We start from the raw sequence: 20,151 nt of genomic DNA, 5'->3' as shown, positions 1-20,151 counted from the left end.
TTAATACAGTCCTGAAAATTTGGTTCTCTAGCCAAGCTTTTAATCATCTGCCCCAATATAATCTTTATGTGGTTTGTTTCAGTTTGTTTGATAGTATACTTGGGAAATGTCATGGGATGCTTGTTAAAGATGACATAAAATCTCATTTGGTCACGTTGTAGTACACCATGGCATTCTGCTCTATTTTCGTAATCAGGTCCATTGAAGGCCATACAACTCTATCACACCTGCACCTGCATGACACAAAGGATGAATCATATCAAGATGTGTTTCATTTTCATTTATACAAACTTCTATTCTTCATGCATAAAAAAAATTATATTACACTGCATTTGTTATTTAATGCAATTGTGCTCATTCAAATTTAACCATAGATTTGATTTAAGGGTTAATAATTAAACATAATTGCATTTAGTAACTGAATGACATATTAGCACGAAAACTAGCCTAGCAATTCTAGAGTCCGAGATCTTAATACCATGATCTGACATTCCTCAGTATTTAATTCAGAATTTAAACCAACATAATATTTTGAAATATATTAATGTCACTTTTAAAACTGCAGGCAGAAAGATTATGCATTCCTTCTTGCAAACAAATTCGAACTCCCCTTTCTAATTTTATGACAGAGATTTAAATCTAGTTGTAAGAAGCTAAATTAAATAAATCTAGAACAGCCCTTCAGGGAGAGCAAAGCATGACATTTATTTTATAATGCAACAGTTAAGCAACAGCTTCAGCGAAAAGACAGACGAATGTTCAGCAGGTGTGAGATTTCCACCCAAAGCTCTATCCTTCTTCAGTTTGAGGAAGCTGTACACCTGAACTGAGTTCTAGAACTTCCAACCTGACAGGGCTTGTTGCTGTTACTAAATGACAAATGCTGGAAACATTTCCTGGCAACGAATATCAAATTTGTTATAAGGAAAACATTTGTTACAGTGGGTGATATTTTGAAAATGATAACCATGTAATTAAGATTACTGAGGATCATTGTTTCCTGTAATCTGCTCTAGTTTTACAAGCATCACCAAACCCACCTCATGACCTACCACATTACTCAGTGTTGTACTTTGGAACAAAGTTCATGAATCAGAAATTAATTTACTTTTTGAGCTGATCTCAGCTCAGTTTGTAGTCAAGTCCTTTTGCTAGTCTCAGTTTCCCTAGCTTGCTAGCTCCAGTTCCATTTCAACGCCACTGACTATCTCTGCCACAAGCAATGCACTACCTTCTTGCCTGGCAGCCAGACTCACCCCAAGAGTTAAAATATGCCTATTGGGCAGTCAGAAACATTGAATTTTCAACTGACCAACAAAAAAAGCATTTTTTAAACGTCTCAATATCTTTCTGTTATCAAATACCATTGTTGGACTAACTGTGGGATTTGGAGCAACCAAATCACAGATTGTATTTTGGTGAACTACTTCTCTTAAGTTGGAATCAACCTGCCATCTCATTGGAGTTTAAATTCAAAAGGTGCGAAGCATTTTGTGTTCTGTTAAGTTTTGTTCTGAACAACAGGCATTGGCCTAGATCAAGGTTGCAGTGTGAAATGGTCCATTCGAGGAACAATATAGTGGATCATTATTATAGATCTGGGAGGATAAAGAAATATATATTTTACCGTGCAATACCGTTTGTTCTCTGTTTCATATAAATGAACTAATTGCTGTATCAAAGCCTGTACCCAGTAGATGTGAACATACAGTTTGACTTCGGACGAATAACATGGTGGCACATACCAATCTTATGCAGCATAAGTTATCTGTAAGAAGCCCAGTATTATTATTTCAAAATGTTTGGCATACTGAATTCATTGAGGTGCAAATAATTGATGAGGAATGAGGGAAGATCTAAATATGCATGATGGCTGCACTTTGCCAATTCCACAATGAATAAATGTTTATAAATCTTTCAAAAGGAATTTAGTCTCAGGAAATGCTACTTCCTTGACTGATTAGATCTGGATCCAGAATATTTGGTGAGGCAGCTCAAGTTCTGAGACAAGAGAATGAGGTTATAACCTCTGTTCAGTAGCCAGAGCTACTTATTGAACTTAAGGCCCACTTATTGAACTTTGCATCAACTGGACACTTAGTACTAAACCTATGTTAACATTTCTGCACTGCCCTGTAGCTGAAATACAGCCATTTCATAAATGGTGCTAAAATATTGTCAATGGTATTGTTCTGTTCTTGTTTCTGCCCATCATTGCTTGATAACTCTAGCAAAGTTACTATCAAAAGTCTGAGATTTTGAAGTATTCAGGAAGCAATAATCATCACTTTTGACTGGGGTTCCCAACTTTTTTTATACTATGGACCGTGGCATTAACCAAGGGTTCATAGACCCCAGGTTTGGAATCCCTCCTTTGGACTGATGATGCACCTTTCAGAAAAGTGAAATTTCAGAAATTTCACACACAGACTCCACAATAGTTCCATTTGTCCATGATTTATGCATAAACCAGATGTAACACAAAACTGGAGGAAGATGGTTTCTGGAAGAAGATGGCACCAGCAAGAAACGTGACCAAAGGCAACTTCCTTCAGACAGTTCACAAAACTACTTCTTTCACTTCATTTACTTGAATTTTTTGTTCTTTCAAATGTGGTTGTGCTTCTGGTTGAGCCTGTGATTTTGTTGGTGTGTTTTAAGCAATCTGGTGCTTTGCTGTCTCCGAGAGAGTTTGGCGAAATTTCGAATGAAGAAGCCTGGCGATGGGGCACAACTCCATTTCTTGATGATCCTGCTAATTAAAGTGTCAAAGAAGATTGAAATCAATGAGGACAGGAGCAGAAGGCAGGTAGCTGTTCAGCACCGTCGATCTGTGTGTGGGCGGTCTCTCGCTGTCCCTCTTACTGACTGCTCCCAAAGGAAGGTGCCTATGTACAAATGCTCTCTCTCCCTCTTGCACAAAGTTGGCAAAGGATGGTGCTGGAATCCATGGGTCTTGGGCAAGGTTTAATCAATACAGAATGGGGATTGGACACTGTCTCATCATGTTATAATGTGTTTCTGGTTTCTGGTCACTCCTTTTTTTGCTGCTGTTTTGTGCGTTTTGATCAGGGTGAACAAGTGCTGCGGCTGACGGGTAGTGAGAGAAGCAGCTCAAGATCGATTTGAACTGAGCTGAACTGAATATGCCTGGACTCTTTCAAAGACTTTGTCATTTGGTGTTTTGTATTCTGAGTTCCTTGCTTATTTTTTGCTGTTTGCAGATTTGTTCTTTTTTTTGCGTGTAGGTGTTTGATGTTTTTCTTTAAACAGGTTCCATGGTTTTTCTTTGTTTCAAGGCTGTCTGTGGGAATTGAAATCTCAAGACTGTACATGGCATACGTAATTTCATAATGAATGTACTTTGAATCATTGAAGTATATCACTGTGTTTTCCTCATTCAATACAATCCTACATTGAGAAACAGAAACTCCACTTTTCAGAATTCATTTATTTAGTAGATCAGACAACAGTTTTAATATCCGTTTCCATTTGTTGACATTTTCAATTAACCAATATCCATGGCCCACAGAGCAAACTAAAAGTTAAGTTTGATATTTACAATATCTAACAGGTGATTCTCTCTCTTTAGGGTTGTCTTATTTGTCTTTTTTATTGACAGCAAAAATTCATCTGCAAGATCAATACATAGAGCCATACAAAACGCATTGTTTAGTGACATGTATTGTAGAAGGATTTGTTTGATCTCTGCAAATCAGGAGCAAGACTTAATTGAATTACCCAAAGACAAAAGTAGTAATAATTGAAGGTATTATGTTTAGAAAGCTATTTTAGTAAAGTTGTTCATTTCTCAAAAATAAAGGTTTAAGGGATTTTGTATAAATACTTATCTAATATCACATGTCCCAGTTTCATTTTTTTGACTTTCTTCAGGGTTTTCCCTTTTCATCATCTTCATATTTAATTGCCCCATCTTTGGCAGCTATGTCCTATATCCTGGAGCTCCTCTCTTAACATCCGCAATTTATCTTTCTTTCTTTAGCATCCTCTTTAAAATATGCCCCATTATTCAATCTTTTAGCCATCCACCCTCTCATTACCATGTGTTATTCACTGTTGAATATTAGTTGACAGTGCTTGTCGAAGTACTTGTGTTGAAGGCACCATTTAATATTGGTGTATTCAGAAGCGTTCTATGATTAATTTTAGATTGGTAACATGGCATAGATTAGAACATTTATGCAAGTATTTCTTCCCAGCTTGCATCATTTCAACTGATCAAAATATTCTTCAGTGCTGTTCTATTTTAGTTACTTGTCCAAATTCCCTTAAAACGTAACCAATAAAGCTGCCTCAGAGACTCCACGTAGCAGTGAGGTCCACATATTTACCATTCAAATCAACATTTCTTGTTGGATTTAATCTGGGCCTTATTTTTTTTGACAGATTGTAAGACCTGTTTTTATGTTAAAATTGTATATAATTCCAATGGTACAATAATTAAAGTTTTCCCTTATTTATTAAACAATAGTGTGAGGTTTGTGACTATGTAATGTATGTTATAGGTTTTGTGCAATCTTTCTGCTCCAGATTACAAATGTTCACAAGCCAGGCAAGGATGCATTCACTTTGCAAAGCCATGATCAGATTGGCAAGGAGAATGAGGGAAATGAGCAGAGGTGACACGAGGCAGCTAGAAGGGAATGGCTTAATGGGTAGAGGCAGGAGAGTGAAGTTGGCAATTGAAAGAGTTGGCCCTACTAAAGGAGCAATTCTTCTGCCACGATCTTGGGGAGGAGATTTGTTGAAGAGACAACTGGAGAAACTGTGTTGAGTGACACCCAACCTTCATTCTCTGGAGGAACCTAACCGTAGCCCTCCAAACAGGTGCTGAGATTTCTGATGATCTGCTGGAAGCTGCATAAATATCTTGCCACCATTCATAACACAAAACCAGAGGAACATGAAGCAAAGTGTGGTTTTCTGGCCAGGCCATCATCTTACTGTGATGCCAGTAACACAACCTCAGTCCCATCAGAGGGCTTGATGTACCTTTGTCATTTCCCTCCTCACCATGATTATATGGTCAGAGTGCAGAAATGAAAGCATTACAAACAAAATTCATAAATCCAACCATGTCATATTGTCTAGGAATTTCAAGTAATTACCTTTGTGCCCATCTTCCATATACCTTTGTCTGCTTTGCCCCCACCCCAACCATAAGGTCATTTCCCCAAGAGGCAGGATGGCTGACAAAAGTTTGTTCTACCTATTTCTTGTGGGTAGATACAGGATGGCCTCAGGCACCTCTGTCTTTGAAGATGGATCCCAGCAGGCCTAGGGCTAGAAGCCCTGGCTTCAGACTTGCCAGCTACAGGCAATGGGGAGAGCCAATCTCCTTCCAGTCAGAACAGAGATAGGGTTCCGGATATTCATTTTTCACCCTACCAGCCTGTACTTCCACCACATTATTCTTCAAAACTTCTGAACCCACTACCAGCCTCATCTTCCCTTTCTCTTTCCACTGGGATCACTCTCTCCATGACTCTCTGGTTCACTCATCTCACACCACCTATCCCTCCTCCACCCCTGTAACTGTTGGGGGGTGTAGGACAGAACTAGTTCTTGTACCTCCAGAATCCCAAACAGCCAGTCCAGATGAGACAGACATTCACTCACATGTGCTGCCTCCAGCATGGTTGTATCTACACAAATACGTAACAAATAAATAAAGGCAAGCAGTTGGAGGTGAAGTTAACTTGTAAATTTAACGTTGCAGAGAGAGCAACAAATCAGTGCGCATGGGTAAGTTATCAGCCAATAGTTAATGCTAGGGAAAGTCGTTGTGCTAAAAGAAATAGATTTGCACACTACAAATGTTGTTATTGTATCCAGTGCTCTCGAGATGGCCTCCTCTATATCCGTGAGGCCAAGTGCAACTGTTTTGCCAAGCAACTGTGCTCTGTCTGCCATGGCCTTCAGGAACTACAGGTTGCCAATTATTTTAATTCTCCTCCCCATTCCCATCCCAATATGACTGGGTTCAGCTTCCTATACTGCCACAGTGAGATTAAACACAAACTAGGGGGACAATATATTTTATCCTTCTTGGTTAACCTACACCTCCAAGGCATGAACATTGAATTCTCCAATTTCAGTTCAACTGTTCCTTTTTGTCCCTATTCTATCTCCTTCTGATCTACCCAGTTCCTCCTACACTCACTCAAGTCCCTCATTACCCTATTTCCTTCTCCCTTCCACTCACTTCATCTGCCCTTTGTCTACACACTCCATTCATTGGGTCCTCTTCCTCGCTTCCAATCTGCCTGCCCTACCTCCTTTACTTGGTCAATGCTCCACCTTCCACATGTATCATAGTCCATTATCTTCAGTGCTCCATCACCTCCACTATCACTTCTTAGCCCTTGTCACTATTTCCACTCTTCCATCCTGCATCTCCCAGTCACCCTTCCTCACTTGAATCCACTTGTCAACCACCAGCTCTTGTTCCACTCCTTCCCTTCTTCAAACTTGCTAACAACTCCCTATCCTTCAGTCCAGATGAAATGTCTTGACCTAAAGTACCAACTGTCCATCTTCCTCCGCAAACCTCTGAGTTGCTCCAGCTTCTTGTTTGCTGTGTTCCAGATTCCAGTATCCGCAGTCTCTTGTGTCTCCTTCCCCACTCTGCATTGGCTAAGACCATCAAAAGAATCCATGCATGTTTAATGAGTCTTCTCATTTGCCTGTGATGCTGAAAGTTTGATAAAATTTTAATAGCCACGGGTTAATGTTCTGAAAATTCATGCAACTGCATTTGGCAGTGATAACGAAGTCTGAAGAAACATGGCCTCTTTCACGTGAGCTCTTCTTTCCCATAAGGAGTAGCTTAATTTGGGAACAGCTTCTTTCCAACTGCGATAAGACTGCTGAACGGATCCTGACCCGGATCTGGGTCGTACCTTCCAAATATCCGGACCTGCCTCTCAGTTTTTTTGCACTACCTTGCTCTCTATTTTACTATTTTCTATTTATGATTTATAATATATATTTTTAATATTTACTATCAATTTGTAATCCAGCGAGTGGGAAGCGCAGAATCAAATATCGCTGTGATGATTGTACGTTCTAGTATCAATTGTTTGGCGACAATAAAGTATAAAGTATTATAGTGTTGATGATTCACTTAAAATTGAAAGCTAGTTTTCATAATTTCAAAGTGGAAGACTTCAATTATTAAAATTCTAATTGCATTTTTCATAATTTTGAACATAACTTGACAGAATCTTGTCAGTCACAAGGATTTGTTTAAACTCATTGTTTTATCCACCTTGCAAATTCCAATTTATGTTTTGATTTTTAATAAGGTTGGGATAAAAGAATATTCTTCAATCAGCCAATTGCAGTACAAATACAAATTACAAATCCAGTTACAAATCCTATCCAATTACAGATGAATCAAGTGAAATAGTCAGGGCATGTGAGGATAGTCAAGATCTCAACGGCCAGACAGGATCTCAATTTAATGTCTGCTTTGAATGTTGGCACATCTTAGCAATGCATTACTTTTAAAATGCTACAATTCTTGAAACAGATTGTCTTTGAGTTAGGGCTAATATTTAAACATTCCTATTTTTGATGCAACAGATGATCAAAATAACAAGGTGCAACAGGGCATCCAGGACTTTGCTAAGTGATACATCACCAAAACCAATGAAAATTAAACATTGCAAATGGAAAAGAGGAACCCCAGAGGTGCCGAGTGAATTAGCATGATGAAATCAATATCAAATCAGATACAGAAAGAGAAATAAAAAAGGGAATGAAATAACCATTTGCAGAGAAAAGGTGATTTTAAAAAGCATAAAAAACATATTTTTGGAACTATATAAAGTATTATTTTTAAAATATCCAACATTTCATATCCTGAAAGAATATGTTTATAATTTTAGTTTTTCACTTTCTGGGCCAAAGAGCTTGCTCATTAATAATAAACATGCCACTAAATTGATACTTAAACTCTTACTTGCTATAATTAATGAATTTAATGGAAATGATATGAAATGAGATGCTGATTTTATTAGGGAAATGGTAAGTGTTATTAATAAATCATTATCTTTCAGCTAAAACCATCTCTAGAATCAATGTGTAGGACAGCTGATTGAGAAAATGATAATTGTTATAATTTAGAAATTGAGATGGTAAGACAGTCTCAACAGTCTGTACTGAATACCAACCATTTGAAAGTGCTGGTGGAAGAGAAACAATGTTACCTTTACGCTTTGGTGAATATTATCTGTTAACAAATATCCCAAAATTTGATTAAGTTATTATCATGTTCTGATAAAAGATCATTGTCCTGAAATATCAACTTTTTTTTAACTGTGGTTCTGCTTCTGTTGGACTCTTTCTATGTTGCCACAAATGCTGCCTAACATGCTACTTCCAGGGTTATCAATTTTTATTTTTTATTTCCTGCTCCTGCTGTGTTTTGCTTTGAGATTCATTCAAATGAATGATATATTAATTTAATTTCCGTTTGTAGGAACTATTATAATTAAAGTTATTGCTAGATGTACCTATAAAACAGCATGGATGTGATGGGGTGAGGACCTACAAGTACTTTGGGGTTCCCCTGGATGACAGACTTGAGTGAAGCACCAACACAGAGGGCGAGGAGACTAAGGTCCTTTAGAGTATGCAGGCCTCTCCTTCACATGTGTAGCCCCCTGGTAAGCTTTGATTACCCCTTGATTGCCCACCAGACTGGGTAATCAAGTTTGTGTGGATGCTGCGTGATGTACCCCACCCCGCCAAATAACAGACAATACACCATATGCGATTAAATGATTACACTTTATAGATCTTACTGGAACTATGTAATTAATAGAGATAAAATATAAAAGGAAAGTAAAAGGTGCCAAACTAATCAAAGTTCAACCACTTTGTGCACAATAGTTGGAGCTCAAGTAACGGAGTCTTCTTTCACCATTCGATCCCCTCCGACCCCCTCGACCCGCCATCTGGGACCAACCACGGTGGTCGACCAGACGCTCCACACGAGTCTGTCTTTGTCTCCCCTCCTCGCCGAAGACCCTGGGCCTCGGACTCCTGCTTGGGGTCCGTTCTGTCGCCCAGCTTACAGCATCGCATCTCCTTTCTCTGTCCCCATCGTGCCTTCTGCCCCAAAGCCTGCGAAAAACAATAGCTTATTGACACACAAGAAAGAATAACATCTATCCCAATTGGTTCGTTCTCTCTCTTATCAATAATATAACCCACGCAAGCAGAGAGAGAGAGAGAGAGAGAGAGAGAACTCCTTACATCGCAGTTATTATTAAAAGAAAAGCCATTTTAATTATAACATAACAAAGAAGCCATTTTGTTAGCCTTCGCAGTAACATAAAAGAAGAAACCCCTTACACATATTCTACCAGTCTGTTGTCACCAGTATTGTTCTCTATGTGGTGGTGTGCTGGGGCAATGGCAACAACACAGGTAATGTCAACAGGCTCAATAAACTGATTAGAAAGGCTGGCTCTGTTATAGGGGTCAAATTGGACAATCTGGAGGCTGTGGTCGAACAAAGGACCCTATGGAAAATCCTGGACAATGTTTCTCACCTTTTACCTGCTGCCTTGGCTGGACAGAGGAGCACTTTTAGTAATAGACCAACACAACTACACTGCTCCAAAGAACGTTATAAGAGGTCATTCTTACTCTCGGCCATCAGGCTCTATAATGAATCAACCTATAGTTGGGGAAATAATGACCCCCTCTTGTTGGACTGCTTGCGGTGACTTAATTTTTATTCATTCTACTTCTCCTTCTAATATTTAGCTCTGTGCACTTGTAATGCTACTGTGACACTATAATTTCCTTTGGGATCAATAAAGTATCAATCTATCAATCCCCCAATTTAATCCTAACTGGGACAATTTACAATGACCAATTAACCTACCAACTATATGTCTTTGGAATGTGGGAGGAAGCTGGAGCACCCGGAGGAAACCTATGCGGTCACGGGGAGAATGTAGAAACTCCTTACATGCGTGGTGGGAATTGAACCTGGGTCACTTGTACTGTAAAGCATTGTGCTAACCACTTCGCTACTCTGCTGCCCTATTTGGCACTTTCCCCAGATTCTATCTACTTATACATGGTAATCTGAAAAATTATATCAGTAAGAATTCTCCTTTAGTTGCTTATATTAAGTAGGAACTATGGTATCACTCTGTCCTCCAATATACCATACCCTGGAATACACATATGTATAATGTATGGCTGGGAATATCAGCAACTGCTAATGTCAGCACAGTAATTTAAGGCAGGAATGGGCCACATGGATAATTAATTTGAGAAATTCAATCCAAGAAGTGTTTGTTTATGTGAGGCACGCACAGCCATTTGGTTAGATAAACATGTGATCAAGTTTCAAAGCTGGTTGAAATGTAGCACTGGAAAAATAAATGACACTTGAGAATGAAGGGGCAAAATGTTCCCAACAGAACTTGTTCATCAATATTCTTAGTCATCAAGCAGCAACCATAATATTAGTCCTTTTGTGTTAGTATGGTGGGTGCCTGTTTAAGTCTATATTCTGATATTCCCAGTCCTGTCTTGAATTGGTGCATTTCACCTTACCGGAACTATAATTCCATGATTTTAACCCCAGTCTACATTAGGGAATGGGGTTATTTGTGTAATTGGGTCACATTTACACAACTAAAGTAACAACCTGAAGTATACAGTGAGCAATTAGCAGGATCCAGTCACGTAGGGGAACTTAACAGTTCAAAGAACAAAGTTCAGTCGGTTTGTCCTCTAGTGGAGCATAGAATCTGCTGTTTTAGGTAATGCATGTCTTCTCATATCTTTCATAAGAACTGGCATTGACTTTTTTTTTGGTCTCAGGAAGGGAATGCTAATCACAATTATCTAATTAGCCTGGAGGAATCCCAGAGTTGGCTGCAGATGTAGGTTGTCTGGATATAAACGCACCTCACACCCTAATGGAAGAGCAACTGGAGACAGTTAGCTCTGCACGCTGCCCCCTTTGGTCTGTCACCTGGTGCATTTGATACTTGACAAGCAAGTGATCATATGTTGCAGCTTAGCACAATGGATAACTTATCCTGAGCTATGTTTGTTCTTCCCTTGTCACTTCCTCCAGCAATATCCCTTGAACTGGAGTTCAAGGCTGCTGTACAATCAGCAGAGCTGCTACTTGACCTGGGTTCAAATCTGGCCTTGGGCACAACCTTGTACAGTATTTACACAGTTTCCCTGTGACTGTGTGGGTTTCCTTCCGTCATCCTGAAGACATGTAAGTTCCAAGGTTCAAAGGTTCATTTATTATCAAACAATACAACTCTGAAATTCTTCTTCTCCAGATAGCCATGAAACCAAAAAAGAAAAGGTCAACAGCATGATCATCAACTCCCAAATTCCTCCTCCCTGCACAAAAAAAAATAACAAAATGGAACAGGTACATCAACCCCCAAATCCCCTTCCCCCACATACAAAAAAAACAAGAAAAATTGGGTGAAAAACACAGAATACAAAAAAACCATAAGACTTAAAAAAAGGTCCATATCCAAAATGCAGAAAACCTGGGCAACATTCCCCCTCTCTGTAGTAAAGCAATCTCGCCAGTGATTAAAAAGGCAGTCTCCCCTCTTCAGCAGCAGAGCGATCCCCCAGCAATAAAAATGCAAGCAGGAGGCATATCAATCTCACTCGTGGCTTTAATCAGTGAACAATGGAAGCTTTAATCAGTGATGTGGAGTCAACATCAGCTCACTGCCTTTTCACCGTGAGGATTCCCCACGCTGCAGTTGCTTCCTGGAATCTCCTCGGTGACTGCAGAGTATTGAAACACTCAAACGATCTCCAAACTGCAAATCACAGGCACCAACGTTCCAGAATCACATTCTCGACAAAAAGCAAATGTAAAAGACTTCTAAAAAAGTGGAAATGTATGGTTTCATGATCTATCCGAAGACATCGACTGAAGGAGCTTTGTACACAGGTGCCATCTTGACCAGTGTGATCTTTGCTGGTAGTTGGTAGATTAATTAGCTACTGTAAATTGTCCCTAAGTGTAGGTGAGTCATTAAACCTGGGGAGAGCTGATGGGAATGTGGGAAGAATAGAAACTGAGATTAATGTAAGATTTACAGTATGCATATGGGTGGTTGATGATCAGCATGCACTTTGAGGGGTTATAGAGGACCATAAGATCCTAAAACATAGGAGCAGAATTAGGCCATGCAGCCCATCGAGTCTGCTCCGCCATTCTATTATGACTGAACCCGGATCCCAAGAAAATAGATTTCAAGGCATTAAAATGGGGGTTGAAATAAATTATAAATTATCAAGACCTTCATCAAAATGATGGATTGTAAAGTGGAAAGGTAGTAGAGTTCAGAGTGGAAATGTTGGAAAGTGGTATCTGGTTAACAGAGGACCCACAATGAAAGTTGCCTTTATTTTAGCAGACAGCAGAGAAAATTGCCCAACCAAGTACCTCCTCATTTGGATGCTGAAGAAATCCAGTACCTGAAGGTTCCCATCAGTGTTGTGGATAAATAACAAGACAATTTCATGGGCTTATTATTTATTCCTTACGCATGTTGTTTTGTGCTATGTTTGACAGCAATTTCTGTGGCATTGAACAGCAGATACATTCCAATTGCCACTAGAAATTCTCTTCTCCTGGAAGATAATTTAATGTGTTCCAGTGGGCCTCCCTCTGAACTCTTTCCTGTGAATAAATGTTGATATATTTCAGAGACAATGATTCATTTATTCATCGAAACATGAAACACTTGTCTCAGTAGACCATGCTCATCAACATCTCTCTCTTCTGAGGTCAATGAATTACTAATAAAACAGAATATAAGTTACTAAATACTGCACAGCCTTTTATTTACCCATAGTTTGAGAGGAACCTATTGAAGGCTGTTTCAGCAAAGGAGTTTACTCATGTTCATGTCCATCCCCTCAGTGTATGCCACGCAATTCGGAGAGGCTGGTCACGGGTTTGAAATGCTTAAAGGAAGATTTAAGAACCAGTCATAGGAGGCTTATAAAGAGATACAGCAAAGGTCTTTCAGCCCATTGAGTCTGTTCTGACTGTCATCCACCAATTTACACATTTCCTCATTAACCCCAAGTTTCATTCTTCCCACATTCACATCAAGTTCAGAAAACCTTAGTTCATGCAGGAAACAATTAACAAAGAAAACAGATATTCAGCAGGAAAGTGCAAGTGAAAATACTGGCACTATTTTAAATGTAGTTGTACATAATGACAGGAATGTACGGCTTAATGAGCAGAAGTAAGCTATTGATATGTGATTGTCTATAATAGGATATACTTGGTGAATTTGGGGTTAAGATGTACAATGTGTGGAATAGCCTTTCTCAATATTTTCACTGAGTCACAGAACCAGAAGTGTTTCCACAAAAATGTTTAAATCAATACCATTAAGAGGGCTCTAAATTTATTAATGGGAATTTCACATTACCCTGGAGAAAGTAAAGATCTTTAAGCATTGGAGGCTAAATCATACTACTACTACGTCGACTGAGGCCTACGGGGCAAGGCTAAATCATAAATTCTCCGCAATGAATGATCTTTCCTCTAACAAGTGTGCTTTCACATTGCTGTGCTGAAATAAACTAACTCCAACAATTTGAAGGAGCCCCTCTGCCAACAGTCCTCTTCCCATGATCGCCTAACTTATAAAGGAATCACCCTTCCCCAACCCAAACTCACCACACTAGACAGGGTCCTGATGGGGCTTCTGACTGGTGTTCTTCTCTCTACTCCCTGCAAATGCCAGACAGAGAATTTTCATACATCCCTTTGGCAGTCTGTGAAGGGGTATAATGTGCAGTAGCGATTTAGTGTTGTAGTAGTGGCCCACACTAAAACTGTCATAGTCCTTTGTTCTAGTTTCACACATTAGAATACATAGCCTCTCAGTCTCTGCACTAAAAATTCCCCTTTTAATGTTAATATCTTCAATGAAACCAATAATTAATGTTATAAATGCATAATAATACAAAACTAATAATTTCAAGATTATATGGAACCTTTTACATGGTAAAATTTCCAGTGTGCATTAAGAATCTATGTTTGACAAGCAACCACATATCTAGATAGGTGATCAAAAGCTTGGCCAGCTGAAGGTATCCCTCTGAAGTTGATGAAAATTGGCAGTTTGTAAGAGGCTAGTGATGCAGTACCACAGAGATACTGGGGAAAAGTGGAGGTGGAAGAAGTTAACTTTCTGAACTTCAACAGAGATTTAAAGACACAGTATTTAAAGTGCTGCTCTCAGTGTCTCTTATACGCTGACCTATATTTTAAAAATATGAGGCTGGTTTCTAGAACAGGCCTTAATAGAAACAGGAAGTGTTAGAAATACACAGCAGGTCATTCTGCATCTGTGGATGACAAAGAACTAATTATTGTTCTTTCAAATGTCTTCCAATACAATAGCAAGTTAAGTAAAAATCTAAAACCAATCATGCAAGTGTATGCAGACTTAACTCATATTTTATATTTGTAAATTAAGTAACTGACCCATTGGTCTATACACATACTACTCTTCACTGATCTCTTACCCTTCTGTGCACAGTGTAATGTGGAATTCCTTTAAAATATTAAAGGGAGTGTTTATTCTCCTAATAACTTTGAGGTGCATTAATATAAATGACTAGTCATTGGCTGGATGTGTTAACCATCTATCTACTCCTAAATTGAGCATTTAAGTCACACAAATCTATTTTGCTAAGCTTGAAATTAATGCTTTGACAGTTGGTACATTTGCAGCCAATACTGAAAATTGAATGGAGACAAAAGAAAGTCAACAGCTCAGATATCAATGAAGTAATGAAGCAACTAGATCCCTTTTTAAAACCCGACAGTACTACTAAATATGAGCCTTCTTTGCCGCTCTGCTTTTTGAGTATCTAGTTTCGGAATAATTAAAAAATGCATTTAGGTAGCCACTTTCACAACGTACAAAACATTTTACTCCCAATAAAGTTCAAAGTGTACCAGGTAAAGGATAAAGATATGTTTAAGGGCCCACGCTCCAAGCAGGCAGGGCTGAGTGCCTAACCTCTCATAAACAATAGTACAACAAGATCTTCAAATGAATGCTAGTGGTAGAGAGTAGGTAGAGAATGAAGAATTACTTTCCTTCCTCAAGGTTTCTTATGTCCAGCTGACTAAGTAGATTGATTTTTGGTTTAATAGCTCATTCCTAAAGGCAGACACCTCTGTCCATGCAGCAATTTCTCAGAACCATGGAGAATCATCAGTGCAGGCTGGCACCACATGAGACTACTGATGTTGGAATTTGGAGCTGAAAAAAAGCAAACTGTTGGAGAAACTGAGTTATATGAAAGGTCTTGACCTGAAATATTGACTGTCCATTTCCTTTCACAGATGCCACCTGGCCCACTGAGCTCCTCCATACTTTATAAACTGAGACGTGCATCCTTTATAGTTGTCAGCAGGTTCGAAACCATCATTAAGGCCTTGCTAAAACAATTGCACATTTCCACTTCTCAGTCACAGCCAATTTGAAAACAAATGCTCTATATATTCTCCCTGAACATTAATTTGGTTTCAGTTTTGGCTTTGTTATTTCAGTTGTAAATCTGTCTGTGTTGATCTCCAGTATGGTTGGTTTTGTTGGTGACAGTTATTTGAATTTCCACCCTCACCATGTCAATGTAGAGCTGGACAACAGCTGGCCTAATGGCTGCACAATAAAGCCAATGGGGTAAACTTCTGCTAATGCCCCACCTCCCCCTTGTACCCCATCTGTCATTTATTTTTTTTTAATTTATATACACACATTCTTTTTCTGTCTCTCCTTTTTCTCCCTCTGTCCTTCTCACTATACCCCTTGCCCATCCTCTCGGCTTCCTCCCTCCCCATTTTCTTTCTCCCTAGGCCTCCTGTCCCATGATCCTCTCATATCCCTTTTGCCAATCAACTGTCCAGCTCTTGGCTCCATCCCTCCCCCTCCTGTCTTCTCCTATCATTTCGGATCTCCATCTCCCCCTCCCCCTCCCACTTTCAAATCTCTTACTATCTCTTCTTTCAGTTAGCCCTGACGAAGGGTCTCGGCCCGAAACGTCGACTGTACCTCTTCCTAGAGATACTGCCTGGCCTGCTGCGTTCACCAGCAATTTTTATGTGTGTTGCTTGAATTCCAGCATCTGCAGATTTCCTCATGTTTGCGAGGTAATCAGGCATCTTTATTTGGTGGAATGGACTCAATGTCAGCAATGTCTGTACCTTGAGACTGTAAACTGTGTGTAGCTCAGGCATTAGGTAGTAGTTTCTCAGAACTACTCCTACTGTAATACCCAGAGTTGTTTCAGTGGCATCAGTACTGACACCGGAAAGGATCAGCATTATTGCTAACATAGCTGGAAGAATGATCACTCTCTTTAGATTTTGGCAAGTTCAGTAACACATGAATGACTGCCAATTCATTCCCCCATGTTATACATGGAGGTAAGCATTATAATAGAATTGACAGCCTTGAAGCTGTTTTAATCAGGTTCAGCAAATCAATACCTTGAATGCAGGGAAAGTTGTTGCTGCCTGTGTTACTTTTCATTGTTAATCAAAGCAATACTTGTGGCTAAGTTTAATATATTTGAAAGATAACCAGATACTGGCAGTGAACTAAAGGTATTCTAATTTGAATGGAGACTCGGAATCTAGATAAGTCAAAGGAGAAGAATGTGTAGGGCATATACTTACTCTGCATTTTATCTGAACACTATAAAAAGCTGCAAACTGGTATAAATTATGTTTTAATTGTATTGTGGATTAGTCCCATGATACCACTTCGCGCACTCAAGTTCGTACCTTTCGAAATAGTTCTCACTGGAGCCCCAACCTCGTGCAGGCAGGTCTGGGAGAAAGCCAGTGACAGTTGGATATTGCTGCTTTCTCTGCCAGGCTCAGATTTCAATGTATAGCCTCAGATCTTTTCGCCGTCTGTGTCAGTGAATTGAGTCAGAGGTGTGAGCAGTGCTGCTGTGGGTATTATGTACTTGCATGTGACTTCAAGTTTCAGCAGGACGTGTGGAGAGAAATTGTAATTATGAGTGAATAGAAAGTGAGGTAACTCACTACCTGCCACTGTAATCATTTGTTCAGATTATTGTTCACTGGATACCAATGAGGATATTACATAAGTAAATTGACCCCTGCCTCAGAAGGTTCAGAAATCAGACAGGAATTCCAAACTAAATGTTTGGCACAGTCTCTGCTGATCTTCTGCAGCTAATTAATATTCATTATATGCTTCTGGAAGTGGGAAGGAAGGAATCTTTTGGGATTTAGCTCACCTTGAGACAAGTGGAGACAGTATGCTTCTTATTGAAAGCGGCACAAGCCTTCTCTTAGGAGTAGTAGTGTTCAATATTTTTGCAGTTTCTCTAGCATCATATAGTGTGCAGTGATGGCTGTTAGGAAGAATCCATTGAGATTTCACAATAATTAAATGGCTTTTAAAATCTGACCTGTGATCCCAAGTGATGTATCGTTAGGGAAATAGCAATGTTCACTACTCATACGTCAATATGTACAAAGCATACCTGGGCAGGGTATAAACATTGCACCATCTGGGTGACACATACAAAAGCATTCTTCATTCTGTTCGGTCACTGAAGTCGACACGGAATTGCTGGTCACTGAAGTCGACATGTAGTAGTGCTGGGTTTTCCCAGCATCATGCAGTACCTACTTCTCTGGTGCTGCACAGCCAGCCAGTCGCAGGGTAGAGTTAGAGCCCTCAGTCAGTTGAATGGGAATCCCCAGCACTGTGAAATAGATGGGAAGGGGTAAATAAGAGACATTGATTACTTTCCTGCATTTTGTTTTATTTTCATAGTTTTAATTATTTCTTTGTGTTTTAATTAGTTTCATTTTTTTAAATAAAATAAAATTATTTAATTTTTCAGTCATTTAAATCAATTCAATTATTTTTATTTTTCTCTGAAGCCCAAAGACATTTAGGATCTGTAAAAAAAGTTCGACAGGCTCTTATAGAAGATAACATCTCCAACCTGTCAATGATTCCTAATGGGACATCGGAGTAGCACAATGTTGTCATAGATGCCTGTGTCTATCCACCCCCCCACCCCAAAGAAGGATAAGCAAAAGAGCCTTAGATATTGATCCATGCCCACCCAACAAAGGATGGACTTCAATCCTGTAGTTGCAACCATTTCCAGCATTAATCAGATAGTGTATGTGATAAAAGCCATCCCTTTGAAATGGAATAGTGAGACATGCAGCATTCATTTTCTAACAAGTGCCTAGCACACAGGAAAACAACGTGCCTGGCATTTAGAATGAGTACATTCTGTGGCAGGAGGTGCATGATGGCAAGCCAGGATTCAATGGCCCTTGGAAAAACAGGGCTCATGCATAAAGTGCCATTTTGCTGTTTATATTTCTTGCAGTGGGAATTCCAGTCCATTGCTTTATTAACCAGAGGAGAGCATGGATGCTCTAAGCTGGCTCTCAGGAGGTGAAAGATTGACACAAACAGGGTGTAAATCTTCAACTGTGCTCTTCAGATATAGGGAAGAGTCTAATATCTTGGAGAAGTTTTGTTTGCTTTATATTCATCGATGCTACAAAGGTTTCTTGTGATAATGGTGAGATCACCAGGGTGTATAATGTATGGTTTCAGTAATGTTGCTTTGCTTTCTCATGTAGGCCTCAAGGTAACTGTGCTGTTGATTAAGGTTCATTATTTTGTGTACTGAACAGCAAGCCTGCCTTTCTGTAGTTTTTCTATGGTTCTATGGTTTCCCATTTAAAATTTGCAATTTTTTAACTGATCTTACACTGATTACCCAGTCTTCCCTACCTTGCTGCCGTCACTCCTCATTAGTACATCTTAATCCCCCTGCATTCTTAAGCTTCCCAAATGAACAACATTTTTAAGGCTCGGTCTTTTCTAATGTTGCATTGGTAAACCACTGGACGTGCCGCTGTGTGTGTATTTGGGTCAGGTTTCAGGTGCTATTGAATATGGTAAATACAGCTGCATTATGTGCAACGTGAGCATAATGAGAGCCAGGCTAAAGCTAATAGATCACAAAGCCTAAACGTGTGGCTTATTTGTGTCTGGAATACACTGACTGCTCTATAAGTGTTTGTGGTATACTGGTAAACATGATGCTGGCAAATATAACCCTTCCCTCATCCTTTCATTAACATAATCACCTGAAAGGCCAGAAGAGATGGCAAAATCATCTCATTTATTTTACCTAACACAGGAAAAAAATTTGGCAAAAATACCTTTGCTTAGAGCACTCATAATCATTCAAGCTCTGGTAGGCTGTAGCAAACCATATTAATAATTAATATAATCTTACACAAAACTGGTTAGGCTGTGAATAGAATATTTTGTGTTCCATTTTAATCGCCTTACTATAGGTGAGGTATAAATACCATGGATGCTGAATTTACTTATGTAGTTTGAGGTAAGAAAAAATGCCACTAACGAGAGACAAAGCAGCTCATGCTTCTAACAATGAGGAAATCTGATAAAGGAGTTCAAAATTCTTATAAGGTAAACTAGAATTAAGTATTTCTGTTCAATGAGTCAACAACAATAAAGATTTCAACTTAAAGTTCAAAGTCGTAAGTTCAAAGTAAATTTATTATCAAAGTATATATCTGTCATAGAGACATAGAGAACAGCACTGAAACAGGCCCTTTGGCCCATCTAGTCCATGCCAAAACCATTTAAACTGCCTACTCCCATTGACCTGCACTGGAACCATATCCCTCCATATCCCAACCATCCATGTACGGTACCTATCTAAACTTCATTTAAACATTGAAATTGAGCTTGCATGCATCACTTGTGCTGGCAAATCATTCCATACTCTCACAACCCTCTGAGTGAAGAAGTTTCCTCTCAAGTTTTCCTTAAACTTTTCACCTTTCGCCCTTAGCCCATGACCTCTGGTTGTCATCCCAACCAACCTCAGTGGGGAAAGCTGCTGGCACTTGGACTATCTACTTGCCTCATAATTTTGTATACCTTCATCAAATCTCCTCTCAATCTTCTACATTCTAACGAATACAGTCCTAACGTATTCAATCTTTCCTTCTAACTCAGG

The 20,151-nt window shown here is 39.2% G+C and overlaps 1 protein-coding gene across 3 annotated transcripts in view; it reads left to right on the top strand.

Moving 5' to 3' along the window:
• The window catches only part of eps8l2 (EPS8 signaling adaptor L2), a 213,547-nt gene that overhangs the window by 87,193 nt on the left and 106,203 nt on the right, over positions 1–20,151 (top strand). The window lies entirely within an intron of this gene.

This window comes from Mobula hypostoma, chromosome 11 (assembly GCF_963921235.1).
Source record: "Mobula hypostoma chromosome 11, sMobHyp1.1, whole genome shotgun sequence".
Lineage (NCBI taxonomy): Eukaryota > Metazoa > Chordata > Chondrichthyes > Myliobatiformes > Myliobatidae > Mobula > Mobula hypostoma.
Note: the sequence above shows the minus strand (reverse complement) of the source record. Positions and strands in the feature narration are given on the sequence as shown.